This window comes from Triticum aestivum, chromosome 7D (genome assembly GCF_018294505.1).
Source record: "Triticum aestivum cultivar Chinese Spring chromosome 7D, IWGSC CS RefSeq v2.1, whole genome shotgun sequence".
NCBI classification, from domain to species: domain Eukaryota; kingdom Viridiplantae; phylum Streptophyta; class Magnoliopsida; order Poales; family Poaceae; genus Triticum; species Triticum aestivum.
This window is the reverse complement of record NC_057814.1, coordinates 172626209-172642500: the sequence shown is the minus strand read 5'-3', so window position 1 is coordinate 172642500 and position 16292 is coordinate 172626209.

Genomic DNA, 16292 nt, shown 5'->3' with positions numbered 1-16292 from the left:
AGCCAGTGCTTTAACTCTGCTGGAAGTTCTTGATAATCTTTCGATATAATCTCAGCACTGGTAAACAAGAGTGATTTCAACCATACATTTGAAGTGCACAAAAATATATATTATTGTGTGATTCCAGTGAGTGCTTTATCATCTCTTATGGGACTACATGAATAAGATTTGTTTCCTCAGGTTGGTACGGGCCTAAGGCCTTCATCCATATTAGTTTGCTGTCATCTCTATTTGTATCGTGCTACTGTCATGAGAAACTCCTTTATCTTTGCACGTTGAAGTTTTGCAACCTATGATAAATGGCAATGCTTTGAGTGTTGAGTTGAGCTAATTGGCACTGATTAAATAAACTAATACCTCTCTTTAAGCAAGACGACTATGTTGCTAACTTTACCCATTAAGATAATGAGGGTGCTTCTATTTGTTAGTGTATGTTTCATCAACTAGTCCCACTATTACATTAATCTCACTCTCTCAATATATGTGCCAACAGGGATGCTTGATTTTGGTGGAACTGCACAAAAACTTTGGGTGCTTCATTGCCTCGACAGCTTCCATCCTTTCCTATCAGTCGCTAATCTCCGCTTGCTTTCTTCCTTTGCTGTCAGTCGCTTTGCTTATCTTGGCTTCCAGTCAAAGGAAATAGTAATTGATATGCTACCTCACACAGGTTGGTTCTGGTCTTTATCCTGATTATTGTGCCTGTCATATGTATTGGTAATTTGGTATTGTGCTACTGTTTGCCGATTTCATAAAGGAGTAATTTGGAGCCTGAACTCGCAGGCAAATCATTACATCGGGTGATTTCAGTAGAACTTCACAAAATGATCAGATGGACAGGTACTTATGCTGCTGCTATGTACTCCAAAGTTCAGTCAGACAAGCATCGATGTTGACAAGAAGTGCCTATATTCATTCGAGTATCAACCGGCATCAACCAATTGTCAAACTCCAAGTATTAGGAGAGTGAACGCCAAAAATATTGCTTGGGGCATAGCCCAGAAAAACGTAGTCCAGTCTTTGGTCCCAACTTGTGCCTTTTGGTTATCGGCACATATGGTAGCGAACTATATGGCATGGAGTTTAAAGATTCCAGACAAGTTGGTTGACGCGTATATTCATCTGGCACTTAATCAGTCTGCACGCCAAGGATGCTCCATTTCAATTGAACTGCACAAAAATTTGGGTGGTTCATTTTCTGAGCCGCCTCCTTTCTCGTCTGCAATGTAGAATTTTGGCGAGATACAGGACCAAGATGAGCCAGTAAACTAGTTGGATGAAAGTAGTGGCCAAGTTGCTCAAACCTCCCTCGGCACGAGGCCACTATTTGAGGATAAACCTACAAGCAAAGTTCAGATTGTCTGTGCTGCCTCTTATGTACTTGAAAGTTTACTCGTACAAGAACTAATTTTAGCAAGAAGTACCTCCGATTGAACACCATTTACCAGTCTGTACCCTAGGTAATTAAAGTTCGTCCATGGATCATATTGGCTGTGATCTCAATCATTTGGATGCATAAATATACTGAACATGTGTATATCTGAATCTTTTTGTGAATTATGTATGAATATTGTCGTGTGATCTATCAATCATTTGGATGCATAGATATGCTGAGCTTGTGTATATATGAATATTTTGAGTTGTTGATAGTGAATGTTGGCTATGAATATGAACGTGTCCTGTGAACCTGAGTTTGATATGAATGTTTACCTTTTCTGTTTTATTTGTGTGTGAACTTGTTAGTATGCCTACTGTGGGGTATAAAACGCAGGTCTCTTATAAAAGTAATGCTGTGTCCAATTTATGTTTTCCCTTCTAACCACATTATATATATTTATATTATTACTATTATCGTATATTTTATAGAGACTTATATATACATTATAAAAATATCCCACGTGTTATTAACTTATAAAAGTAAATGTTTAACGGAAGTTGGCAAGGAAAATCCTGGTTGTTTTTTACTCACACGCAAAGAAAATCCTGGTGATTGCGTACAAAAGCTTGCGAAGATTTTAAGGACCAATTTAATAATAACGCGCTCATTTTTATTTTGAGCAATAACTCGCTAATTTCTTAATTATATATATATATAATGTGCCTCTCTGGTTTATTCTTTGATATTAATTGCTCCTTCTAACATAACATTATATATATAACGAGCCCACCTAATACGTGTATTTCAAGGAAGTGCAAATGGGCTGGGTTTTCTTAGAAAATATAAATGGGCCTGATTGACGCGAAATTATTTGTTCACCCAGCCCAGCAAATGGACTGTACATTCTAGAAAACATGGGTTAAATATATGCCACATTTTTGCAGGCTGACATGTGGGCCAATAGGTCGAAGCCTACGCGGGGCGTTGTCAACTTGGTCAACAAATGATTGTGTCATCCATAGCCATTGGATTTATATCCAACGGCCGGCATGCACCTTCAATCTCTCGTCTTCTTCCTCCAGCGTCGCCGGGACCGCCTGGTCCGGCCTCCGGCGGCTAGCGGCTCTGCTTAGCACGCATCGCTGCGAAGCGCTACCCCACCGCCGGCCAGGCTATCCCTCCACCCCTCGACACCTCCTGTTATTCTCCACAGACTACAGCCCCACGCCGCAACAGAACCAGTTATAACCCTTCTCCTCCTCTCAATCTGCGACTCCACTGCCGCGTTTTCCCATCTCTGAGTCGTTCCCGTCCGGGGCCTCGCCGTTGTCCACCGCCTCGCTGCGTTCGGTGCGGCGTGGTCAACAAACGAGAGTCATCAGAAGAGGACTGTACGTGAAGAGCCTGACGGCTGGGACCCACGAGGTCCATGGTCGCACGCAAGGAAAGTTCCTCCTTATTAAGCTGAAAAAAAATGTTTCCTCCACTTGACAGCTGGGACCCACCGGCTGTATCTTCGCACGGAAGGAAGTGCCTCCTTGTTTTGCGAAAAAATTATTCATCCCGTTGACAGCTGGGACCCGTCAGATTTGGTGACTGACTTGTGGGCCTACTAAGCGGACGTGTACGCACGGCTTTGTCAACTTAATCAACAAATGATTCTAGCAGCTGGACCGTTGGATGATAATCCAACAGCCATGCTGCTTCTTCAACCTCTGTTCTTGCTCCTGTCTCCCGTGGGCGGCACCGCGGCTGTGCTGCCGCGCACCCGAACCAGTGAAGTTTACCACTCCTCTCCATCTGCGACTCCACTGCCCCGTCTTCCCCATCTCCGGGTCGTTCCAGTCTGGGTGCGCTCGGCACGGTGTGGTCAACATGGTCAACAACCGAGAGTCATCGGAAGATGACTGTACGTGAGAGGCTGACAGTGGGGACGCACCACGCCCATGGACGCATGCATGCAACGGAACGCGCTGAGGTCAACGTGGTCAAGGAACGACTTCCATCGAAAGTATACTGTACCTGGAGAGTCTCAGCTGGGTCCACGGCCGCAGCAAGTAAGTGCCTCCTTATTACACGGAAAATAATGATTCCTCCAACTGACCGCAGGGACCCACTGGACGGGCCACCGTATTTTGCGAAAAAAACGTTTTCCCCTGACTACTGGGACCCACCTGACGGGCCACCGTATTTCGCGAAAAAACGTTCCCCCCGCTGTCAGCTCGGACCCACCGGAAGTGCCTCCTTATTACGCACAAAAAATGAATACTCCCCCGGCTAGCTGGGACCCACCTTGGTGGGAGGCTGACTTGTGGGCCTACTAAGTTGACGGGGACGAAGGGCTTTGTCAACTTAGTCAATATGAACGATTCTAGCTTCAGTGACCGTACGATGTCCATCCAACGGCCGTAGTGCTTCTTCAACCTCTGGTCTTCTTGCTCCAGCCGCCCAAAGCAGCAACGGTCGTGCCGCATGCTCCTGCCTCCCGTGGCCGGCTGTGCTACCGCGGAGGCCTCACCGCCCCCTACTATTCCCACCGCTGGCCAGGCCCTGCGGTGACGGCAGCCTCACACCGCAGGCGAACCAGTGAACCCTCGTACTCCTCTCTGCGCGGGCTTCCGCTGCCGCGTCTTCCCCGGCTCCGCGTCGTCCCCTTCCTAGGCCTCGCCGTCGTCCACCGCCGTGGTGCTCTCCGCGCGGCGTGGTCAACGTGGTCAAGGAATGACTTCCATCGGAAGAGTACTGTACGTGGAGAGGCTCACAGCTGGGTCCACGGCCACAGCCCAGTTTTTTTGTGATTTGCCAAGTAAGTTGCTTTGTGAGGCCTGTTGGGCTGCAAATCTTTCAAGATGAGGAGAGCTTTCATTCGGCTGGCCGAGAAAATGGCCCATCAGTAATGAGAAATGGGTTGTACATTTTTTAAACACATCAAACCCGCAATTAGTTTCAAATATCTTTTTTTCATTTCGAGATTTTAAATTACATTAATTTTTTTGCATGGATAATTCGTTGGATTTTATATTGATATACATTTATTTTTAAAATCAGTTTGAATGTGAGTCAAAATTTCAGGATTAAAAACAGTTCAGACCGCACCGAAATATGCAAAATTTCGTATAATTTTTAACCGTGGCCACAATATGGGCTGTAATGCTAACAAAAAGAATATGGGCTCCAAAAAAACCTTAATAATTAGCAAATGGGCTGTAAATTATTAGAAATAATGGCAGAAGGGTTGTATGCTGTTTTCCACAGATTTGAGGCTTTCCTAAAAAAAGGTTGATGCACAAGCACTGACTGTTGGATGGCGTCGTGCTTCTTCAATCTCTGCTCTTCCTGCTCCAGCCGCTCAAACAAGCGCCGGCGGGACTGCCTGCTCCCTCCTCCCCGCGGCCGGCTCTCCTGCCGCGCAGGCCTCACCGCCCCACCGTACTCCCATCGCTGGCCTAGCCATCCCTCTACTCACCCATACCTGCTGTTATTCTCTGGCGATGGCAGACGAACCAGTAAACCCTCGTACAGTCATACTCCCCTCCGCGTCGGAAACAACTGCCGAGTCTTCCCTGCCTCCGTGTCGTTCCCTTCCTAGGCCACGCCGTCGTCCATCGCCCTGGTGCTCTCGGCGCAGCCTGGTCAACATGGTCAACGACCGACATGCATCTGAAGTGGACTGTATGTGGAGAGGCCGACAGCTGGGTCCACTGCCGCACGCAAGGAAATGCCTGCATATTACGTGCAAAATAATGATTCCTCGACCTGACAATAGGGACCCACCGAAGGGGCCTCTGTATTTCGCGAAAAAAACATTACCGCCGCTGACAGCTCGGACTCACCAGCTATATCTTCGCACGCAAGGAAATGCCTCCTTATTACGCACAAAAAAATGAATACTCCCCTGCTAGCTGGGACCCACCATGGTGGGAGGCTGACTTGTGGGCCTACTAAGTTGACTGGGACGGGAGCCTTTGTCAACTATAGTCAATATGAACGATTCTAGCTCCAGTGACCATACGATGTCCATCCAACGGCCATAGTGCTTCTTCAAGCTCTGGTCTTCTTGCTCCAGCCGCCCAAAGCAGCGCCGGTCGTGCCGCATGCTCCTGCCTCCCGTGGCCGGCTGTGCTGCTGCGAAGGCCTCACCGCCCCCTACTATTCCCACCGCTGGCCAGGCCCTGCGGCGACGGCAGCCTCACACCGCAGGCGAACCAGTGAACCCTCGTACTCCTCTCCGCGCGGGCTTCCACTGCCGCGTCTTCCCCGGCTCCCCGTCGTCCCCTTCCTAGGCCTCGCCATCGTCCACCGCCGTGGTGCTCTCCGCGCGGCGTGGTCAACGTGGTCAAGGAACGACTTCCATCAGAAGAGTACTGTACGTGGAGGGGCTGACAGCTGGGTCCACGGCCACAGCCCAGTTTTTTTGTGATTTGCCAAGTAAGTCGTTTGTCAGGCCTGTTGGGCTGCAAATCTTTCAAGACGAGGAGAGCTTTCATTCGGCTGGCCGAGAAAATGGCCCATCAGTAATGAGAAATGGGCTGTACATTTTTAAAACACATCAAACCGGCAATTAGTTTCAAATATCTATTTTTTCATTTCGAGATTTTAAATTACATTAATTCTTATGCGTGGAGAATTTGTTGGATTTTATATTGATATACATTTATTTTTAAATCAGTTTGAATGTGAGTCGAAATTTCGGGATTAAAAACAGTTCGGACCGCACCGAAATATGCAAAATTTCGTATAATTTTTTAACCGTGGCCACAATACGGGCTGTAATGCTAACAAGAAGAATATGGGCTCCAAAAAAACCTTAATAATTAGCAAATGGGCTGTAAATTATTAGAAATAATGGCAGATGGGTTGTATGCTGTTTTCCACAAATTTGAGGCTTTCCGAAAAAAAGGTTTACGCACAAGCAGTGACTGTTGGATGGCCATCCAACGGCCGTCGTGCTTCTTCAATCTCAAACCGCCGTGGAGGCCTCACCGCCCCCTACTATTCCCACCGCTGGCCAGGCAATGCGGCGACGGCAGCCTCACACCGCAGCCGAACCAGTGAACCCTCGTACTCCTCTCCGCGCGGGTTTCCACTGCCGTGTCTTCCCCGGCTCCCCGTCGTCCCCTTCCTAGGCCTCACCGTCGTCCACCGCCCTGGTGCTCTCGGCGCGGCGTGGTCAACGTGCTCAAGGAACGACTTCCATCGGACGTGGACTATATGTGGAGAGGCTGACAGCTGGGTCCACGGCCGCATCAATTAAGTGCCTCCTTATTACGCGGAAAATAATGATTCCTCCACCTGACAGCTGGGACCCACCAGACGGGCCACTGTATTTCGTGAAAAAAACGTTTCCCCCTGACTGCTGGGACCCACCAGCTACATCTTCGCACGCAAGGAAGTGCGTCCGGGCACAAAAAACGATTCGCCCCTCTGACTGCTGGGACCCACCAGCTACATCTTCGCAGGCAAGGAAGTGCCTGACAGTCGGGACCCACCTGGTCGAAGCGTACATAGGATTGTCATTCTGGTCACGAACGTGTACGTACATACTGGTCGATGTAGAGGCGCGCACGTGTCATAGTAGAGGCGCGCACGTAGCATGTACACGTACGTACAGCGACCAGTGTGCAAGAAAGAAAATACGGCCACATACATACATACGGGCAGGGTCTCAAACGCCTACTCACGCATACGTACGGCCAGGGCTCGTGTACATGGCTGGGTCGGAACGGAGAAACAGCGTCGTCGTCGTGTTCATGGGGAGCCAACCGGCTGGGTCGGAACGGAATGCGTCGTCGTGTTCATCGGGAGGGCTTGGACGGAACAGCCGATGGAAACGAGGCCTGGCGTACCACAGAACGGAGGAAACGGCCTTGTGTTTGAGCGGCCACGTTTGAAACGGGATCCTGTTCATCGGGAGGGGTCTGGCGTACCGCAAAACGGAGGAAACGGACCTCCTACGGACGAAACGGGGGTCCTGTTGATCGGGAGGGGTGTGGCGTACCGCAAAACGGAGGAAACGGACTTGTGTTGGAGCGCTACGGTCGAAACGGGGGTCCTGTTCATCGGGAGGGGTGTGGCGTACCGCAAAATGGGACTCCACGGGATACTATTCATCTCCACCGTCGACCCCCTCCAGCCTCCACGGGCTACTGTTCATCCACCGTCGACCTCCTCCAGCCTCCACCTGCGACTGTTCATCCACGGGCTCCTGTTCATCCAGCCTCCACCACGCGCTACTCCACCGGCTACTGTTCAACCAGCCCTCTCCACGGGCTCTTGTTCCACCACCCCACCACGGGCTACTGTTCATCCAGCCCTCCACCGTCTACTGTTCATTCTGCCCTCCACGGGGTGGTCCTGTTCATCCTGCCCTCCACGGGGTCCTGTTCATCCAGCCCCAACCGGCTTGATCGACCGGGGTCCTGTTCATCCAGAGGCAACACCACGGGGTCCTGTTCATCCACCCCCACCGGGAACTGTTCATCCAAACCCCCCAGCAACGCTCACTATTCATCCACAGGCAGCATCGATCGGCTTTAGTTAGCAGCAGTAGCGAAGGAATCGCTCGATCGGGTTCAGTTAACAGCCATCAATCGATCGCTCGGGTTCAGTAACGCATAGCCTGCAGTGCAATCACTCGGGTTCAGTTAGAGCCCAACGCCTCGCTCGGGTTCAGTTAGAGCCAACGCCTCGCACACACCCGCGTACGTGTACGAGAGAAATGCGCATCGCTCGGCCCCCGACCTCCCACCGTAACCGGGAACTCCCCGAAATTTTCCTCGCCCTCGCTTCTACCACGGTTTTTTCCGTCATGGACGGCCCAAAGAATGTCATGCAGCTGCGTCTCCGGCCCGCCCAGGACGAAAAGCCCATTTTCTGTCATGATTTTTTGTCATAGAACTAGGAGCCCACCACATCTATGATGATACCGGGTTTTGTCACAATTATTGTCATAGAAGTGTCATATGTATGACAGAAAAAAATTTCGTTCAGCCCAAAATGTCACGGATGTGTCTTTTTTTTGTAGTGAGTTGCTCTCTTCACACTCTGTCGCCCTCTCCCACTGGAGCCTCAGCGCTTGTAGTTGCCTCTCTTCACACTCTCTCGCCTTCTCCAGATCTAAACAAGACTTCGTTGGCCTCTCTCTCCCCTCACTGCTGCTCAAAGAGCCGGCAGGATCCGTCCGCGGGAAGGGAAGGAGGCTTAACGCTGTCGCCGTCGGCGAGGGACTACCAGCGCATCTGTTCACTTTCCACCCAGCGGCGGCGCCGGAGGGCCTCCGACACCTTCTTCGCCGCTGTCCCGTCGCCCACCGAACCACGCCCCAAGAACCTTAAGGTATAATTTACTTACTCCACATGCATTGCTCTAGCTGCATGTATACGATGAATCTAGGACGTGGTTCAAAGAGGAAAGGAGTGGGGGAAAGTAGTGGGAAAAGTTGTATATAGCATGAATCTAGGACGTGGTTCAAAGAGGAAATGAAGGGGGAAAGTTGTATAGCATGAATCTAGGACGTGGTTCAAAGAGGAAAGGAATGGGGGAAAGTAGTGGGGAAAGTTGTATCGCATAAATCTAGGGCGTGGTTCAAAGAGGAAAGGAAGGGGCGAAAGTACTAGTTCAAAAGGGAAAGGAAGGGACAAGGCTGTAGAGTTTGAGCAGGACTAGATTTGCTGCGCTCACATAGGGAAAGGTGTCTAAAGATAACAAAACTGGGACCAACACAAATATGCTCCTTGGTTGTTTGTTCTTTGTTGCAACAGACTGTGCATGACCACAGTACATCGGTAGGTGCACATGGTGCTGGTGCGTCCACTGTCCCGTGCAACTCATTACCTGTTGTTAATCTAAGGCCCTGTTTGGTTAAAAACTCCCTAGTCCCTACCTGCTTGGTTCCAGGGACTAAACATGGACTAGAGGTTATTAAATGACATGCTAAAAGACCATGTTACCCCTAGTAATGAACTAATAGAGACAAGGTGCGATGCGTGGGAGGGGCAACTGTTGGAAAAAGTCCCAAAAAGACTCCCTTGGGGTCTTCTTTCTTTAGTCCCAAATGCCCACTTTTAGTCCCTAAAAGTCCCTCCTATTTGGTTTAGATGGGACTGACTCGGAGTTTTTTTAGTCCCTACACCAAAATGTCCCTGTAAACAAACACCCTCTAATAATGCCGCTGGAAAATTGATGAAATGCCACAGTTAAAAGCATTTTATTGTTAATATAATATCTATGTTAATATTAATCAATGCCACCATTTGAGAAATGCTACTGTCTTGCTTTCTTTCCCATTTAGATAAGGTAGATGCTTCTTTTTGTTGGCTTCTGTGTCATCCACCGTTATTGACCACTAATTGTTTCCTTTGCACCTTTGTGTAAACAGGGTTATCTACTTCACCTCGTTGCCATTGTGACCTTTTGTTGCACTGCACAAAACACTTTTGTTTTAAGAGTGTTTTGTGCAGTTCAACCAAAATGTCACACCGACAACGTTGCTTGATTGCTTGATCTTAGTGGAACTTCACAAGAGGAGATCTTACTTCCTATCCGTTAAGGCGAATTTGGTTTAGATCTTCTTCTTGTGAGTTGTTTGAATTCCGCATCATGAGAGGTCAGTACTAGCCTTCTTTCACATGATTCTGCAGTGTGCTTTCATATGTTGTGCTACTTGTACGATAATGTTGCTTGATTTTAGTGAACTGCACAAATGGAGACAAGACTTCCAATCTGTATGTGCACCGTAATATCCCATTGAGGTAAGATAAGGATATTTCACAACTACTGGCCTGTATTTTGCCACTTCCATCAGAAAATTAAGTTTAGTACTATACTTGTGCTCCCTAATTGACATGCCAAATCTTACATTGAAGGCGAAGCTTGTCTGTTATTGAACCAAGTGATGAAGGGGAAGAACAAGCGGAAGAAAAACAAAAATCAACTCCCGGTGCTGTAATGAAGCACTGGAACTGTGATGACACAAGTAATGATATAGTTTTGCATCTTAATTTATTGCTATGGCTGGAACGAGCAATTGTTTTGCCACTGATTTGATGCCACTCTTAATGTAATATGTAATTATCTCTACTTGTGCAAACAGGGATCTTCTTTGAAGATACCATATATTTTAGTGGAACTGCACAAGAAGATGTTGGAAACATTAAACTAATCGAGGAGTATATAGTAAGCATGGCCACCACCGTAGATAGCAACAGATGGTTCCGGAGAAGTGCTTCATATGTATGCTCTACACAATAAGCCTCCTGACAAAGGTTGGTACTCGCCCACTGATTTCATCTATATGATTGAGCTTTGTCATCTCTATTGGTGTTGTGCTACTGTTTAGATACTGTCATGAAAAACTGGTATTGTCCTTGAGAAGTGCTTCATCTGTGCTGTTTTAAATATTTCCTTTCCTTTTTTTTAAGCAAACAGGGATGCTAGCATTTAGTAGTCCTCTTGTCTTTGCACAACAGGATCATCTTCCTCTGAAGAAGAATATGGAGTACGTGAAGTGACTAGTTCCGATTATGCCAGGATGAAGAAGCCTTGTCTATCTTCTCATCAGAAGGAGCAGTTGAAGGATGGTTACATTGCTCCCCACAAGACCAAACTAACTTCAGCTCAGAAGGACTGACAAATCTCCATTTTTTTGCTGTGATGCGCGAGTACAATGTTGTTCTAGGATTCTTTCTGGTGAGTTCCATTTTTCTAAAAGTATGCTCTACATGGACCATGTATGTGCCTGTTGAAACTGTCAATTCATAGTACAGTTTGCTTTATACTAATCACTTTTTTGTACTTGTGCAAACAGGGGTGCTCAGCTTGATTTCAATGGGAACTGCACAAAATGTTCATGAATACATCGAATCATTTCCACCACAAGAAAGGAGGTGCCGATAAGTTCAAGGCATTGCAACATATAAGGGCGAAATCATACAAGCTACGCGCGAAGTTGGTTGATTTTGGTGGAACTGCACAAAAAGAACAGCTGGTTTATTTAGCACGAGGTGCCATGTCAATGTCCGAACTGATGGCAAACCCTGCCCATTCCACAATCGTAGGCATTTGATATTTTGGAATGGGACAACCTTGTCAAATTTTGCTCATTGATTTTAGCAAGGCATGCGTTTGATATTTTCGAATGGGACGCCCTTTGCTGTCAGCGGCGTCGATCAATTTTTTCTTTATTCTTTAGTTGTGAAGTAAATATTGCCTCTGACATGTGAGTCGCTGAGATGCATAATCATCAATTGTTTTGAATGTTCTCTATGAATTGCCAGGCCTGTGTGTTTGATTGCAATGTACAGAAACGCTAAAAAGCTGCTCAAACTCTTTGTACTCCTTCTGTTCCTTTTTACTTTGCACATTGTGAAAGTGCATACTTTTTTGTATAAGATTAGTCAAAGTAGAGATACTTTGACTGCAGACAAAACTTGTATGCAGACTAGAAAGGACCGGAGGGAGTACATGTGAAACTGCTGCAAACGAGGTGATCACCCTGGGAATAATGCTAGTACGTATTGCTTTGCATGTTCATCCAATGCCAGTGATACAGGAATTCGAACTAATCGAAATAAATTCATTCATACACGGTCGGATTTCATATAAACATGCCGGATTTCATTACATTTCATACATTCTTCAACTAAAAAGGGGTGCGCTGGAGGTATAATTAATTAACCGAAGCTACCCACCTGTGTCCCGCTGAGCCGAACAGAAGCTTCAGTGACTTAACTGCAGGTGCAGTTGCATAACTGACACGTGGCCTGTTGGGCCCACGTGTCAGTCAGCCAACTGCACCAGCAGTTAAGTAGAAGCAGCGTTCTTCTCCAGCGCAGCCCTCCGACTCCACGTCGCCGCCAAGAAGCTAACCGGCCGTCAATGGTCAACCCGCCTAGCTTGGCTTCAACGGGAGGGTAGCAGCGGTGGCCTTACTTGGACCCGAGCGGCGGCGACCTACCGTGTTCTACTCTTCCTCGTTTTCTGTGTGGCGCGGCCTTGTTGGCAGCGGGGCGGGGCCTCGGCGGAGCCGGCGATGTCCTCTGTCTCGTTGGTAGCGGGCGGCGCCTCAGCGGAGTGGTGGAAATCCTCCCCCACGTTGCCGACAGGGTGGGGCCTCGGCTGTGCCGGCGATGTCCTCTGCCTCGTTGTTGGCGGGGCGGGGCCTCGGCGGAGCCGGCGGTGTCCTCTGCCTCATTGTTGGCACCGCGGGGCCTCGGCGGAGCAGGGCCTCGTCGACGCCAGCAGAGCGGGGACTCGCCGGAGCCGGCATGCAACTCTGCCTCGTCCTCGGTCTCGCCAAACAGCGCCTCGCCCGCTTCATCGCCTTCTTTGCTAGCCTCTTTGTAGGCAGCCGCAGCCTCCACCACCCGCCTGCGGTACCGCCAGCGCTCGAGGCGGCCCTTGCGGGCGGAGCGGTACGATTCGAGCAGCGCCTCCTGCTCCGCCCGCTCCGCGGCGATCTGCTCCTCCGCCTGCAGGTGCTCCTGGAGGAGATGGTGGTTGTAGGCGGCGTTGGCCTGCGCCTCCCGGAACTGCTCCTCACGCATCTGCGTCACCCTGTCCATATATTGGGCACGGGCCTCGCCGATGGTCATGGTGCAATGCACCAGCGAGGATGGCGCGGAGGAGGGGGTTGGCGCCGGATCATCGACGACCATGTTCTCCATTGGGACGTCGTCGTCCTCCGGCTGCCTGCCGGCCAGCCTGTCGGCGGCAATGGCTGCCATCTCCTTGTGGTCCGTCGTCCGCCCGTCCCGAAGAGCGTTGGAGCGCGACGAAGCCATGGTGGGCAGTAGTGGTGTGGGCAGGAGAAAGGGAACGGATGCGGATGACTGCGGCTATGGCCGGCGCAGCAGTTTATATAGCAATGGTGGGCGGGCGGAGGGACGGACGTGTGGCGCCGGAGTAGCCGCCTTGGCAACCGCGTATCATTAATGTGGGCGGCAGATGGACGGACGGACGACACTTGTGTCGTTTGAAGGCGGAGCAATCGCCTGCACCGGGAAGCAGGGCAGGCGGCGCTGACTGTTTCGGGCGAAAAGCGCGCGCGGGCGAGGAGATGACTTTACTTGGAGAGGATGACAATGGGGACCCACCAGGTCCATAGCCTCACGTACGCAAGTGCCTCCTTATTATATATATATATATAACTATAATTTATTTTGCTTCCTCCTGGTTTCCTGACATCACGGTCCCACACCATTGTCAACCTATGTAGTAGTCAATAAACGAGAGAATTGCACAAGAAGCGGCCGACAGCTGGGACCAAGCAGCTCGAGCAGTATTTGTGTTTTTGAGGTGTGAGCACTACAGAGTTTTTCGATGTTTAGCCCAGATATTAATTTTTCTCCTCTGAACAACAACGAAAAGATCGCTGCAGGTATTACCTGGGCGGGTTGTGGCCCGTCTAGCCCAGGCCAAATATCCAGCCCAGATATTAATTTTTTTCAAGCTGAAAATGGCTAGCCCAGCTATACCTTTTTTTAGGAATACCCAGGCAAGGTCAAGTTGTTATTCTCCGCCCGGCTAGGCTGCAAATCTTTCCTAGGAGGGATGCGTTAGGCTTAACAAGAAAATGGGCTTTAAGAAATAATAAATGGGATGTAATTATAAAAACTGGGCAGTAACTATAAAAAAATGCACCAAACACGTGATTACTTTATAAAATATTATATTTGGATATTGAAAATTTTAATTTCATTAATTGTTGCGAGCGCAATGTTTCGTTGGATTTTTACGTAATATAAATTTATATTGAAATTGTATTTAATCTGACTAGAAATTTCGGGATAAAAGTATTTCGGATCCCATCAAAATGTGGGAAATTTTATTGAATTCTGTTTTGAACGGTTGGTTGAAATGGGCTGTACTTTTAACAAACTGTAAATGGGCTGTAGTAAATTCCATTAGAATTCAAAAATTGGCTACACATTCTTACAAATCTCAAATGGGCTATAAGTTCTCTGCCACACACTTCTGGCCTTACTAAGTTGACGCGTCCCCTAAAAAAACAGAGTTGACGCGTATGCAAGGCTTTGTCAACTTAGAGTCAACACACGGTTCTAGCAGCAGTGGCTGTTGGATGTCCATCCAACGGATGCCGTGCTTCTTCTTCAATCTCGGATATTCTAGCTTCACCCGCCCAAAAAATGATTTCTCCCCCTGACATCTGGGGCGCACCGTTTCGGAAGCTGACCTGTGGGCCTACTAAGTTGACGTACCAAGGGCTTTGTCAACTTAGTCAATATAAACGATCCTAGCTGCAGTGACCGTACGATGTCCATCCAACGGCCGTCGTGCTTCTTCAACCTCTGGTCTTCTTGCTCCAGCCGCCCAAAGCAGCGCCGGTCGTGCCGCCTGCTCCTGCCTCCCGTGCCGGCTGTGCTGCCGCGGAGGCCTCACAGCCCCCTACTACTCCCACCGCTGGCCAGGCCATCCCTCCACTCACCCACACCCCCTGTTATTCTGCTGCGACGGCAGCGCAGCCGAACCAGTGAACTCTCATACTCCTCTCTGCATGTGCATCCACTATCGCGTCTTCCCCGGCTCCGCGTCGTCCCCTTCCTAGGCCTCGCCGTCGTCCACCACCTTGGTGCTCTCGGCGCGGCGTGGTCAACGTGGTCAAGGAATGACTTCCATCGGACGTGGACTGTACATGGAGAGGCTGACAGCTGGGTCCATGGCAGCCGCAAGGAAGTGCCTCCTTATTACGCGCAAAATAATTATTCCTCCACCTGACAGCGGGGACCCACCGGACGGACCACCGTATTTCGCGAAAAATGATTTGCCCCCTGACTGCTGGGACCCACGAGCTACATCTTTGCACGCAAGGAAGTGCGTCCGAAAAAAAAAGATTTGCCCCCCTGACTGCTGGGACCCACCAGCTACATCTTCGCACGCAAGGAAGTGCGTCCGAAAAAATGATTCGCCCCCCGACTGCTGGGACCCACCAGCTACACCTTCGCACTCAAGGAAGTGCGTCCGGGCAAAAAAAAACGAATCGCCCCCCTGACTGTTGGGACCCAGCAGCTACACCTTCGCACGCAAGGAAGTGCGTCTGGGCAAAAAAACAAAATGATTCGCCCCCTTGACTGCTGGGACCCACCAGCTACATCTTCGTAGGCAAGAAAGTGCCTGACAGTCGGGACCCACCTGGTCGAAGCGTACGTAGCGTTGTCATTCTGGTCGCGAACGTGTACGTACATACTGGTCAATGTAGAGGCGCGCATGTGTCGTAGTAGAGGCGCGCACGTGTCGTAGTAGAGGCGCGCACGTAGCATGTACACGTACGTATAGCGGCCAGGGTGCAAGAAAGAAAATACGGCCACATTTGTGTACATACGGGCAGGGTCTCGAACGCCTACTCGCGCATACGTATGGCCAGGGCTCGTGTACATGGCTGGGTCGGAACGGAGAAACAACGTCGTCGTCGTGTTCATGGGGAGGCAACGGAATGCGTCGTGTTCATGGGGAGCAACGGAATGAGTCGTGTTCATGGGGAGGCAACGGAATGCGTCGTGTTCAACGGGAGGCAACGGAATGCGTCATGTTCATCGGGAGGCAACGGAACGCGTGGGAGCCAACCGGCTGGGTCGGAACAAAATGCGTGGTCGTGTTCATCGGGAGGGCTTGGACGGAACAGGCGATGGAAACGAGGCCTGGCATACCGTAGAACGGAGGAAACGGCCTCCTACGGTCGAAACGGGCGTCCTGTTGATCGGGAGGGGTGTGGCGTACCGCAAAACGGAGGAAACGGACCTCCTACGGTCGAAACGGGGGTCCTGTTGATCAGGAGGGGTGTGGCGTACCGCAAAACGGACGAAACGGACCTCCTACGGTCGAAACGGGGTTCCTGTTCATCGGGAGGGGTGTGGCGTACCGCAAAACGGACGAAACGGACCTCCTACAGTCGAAACGG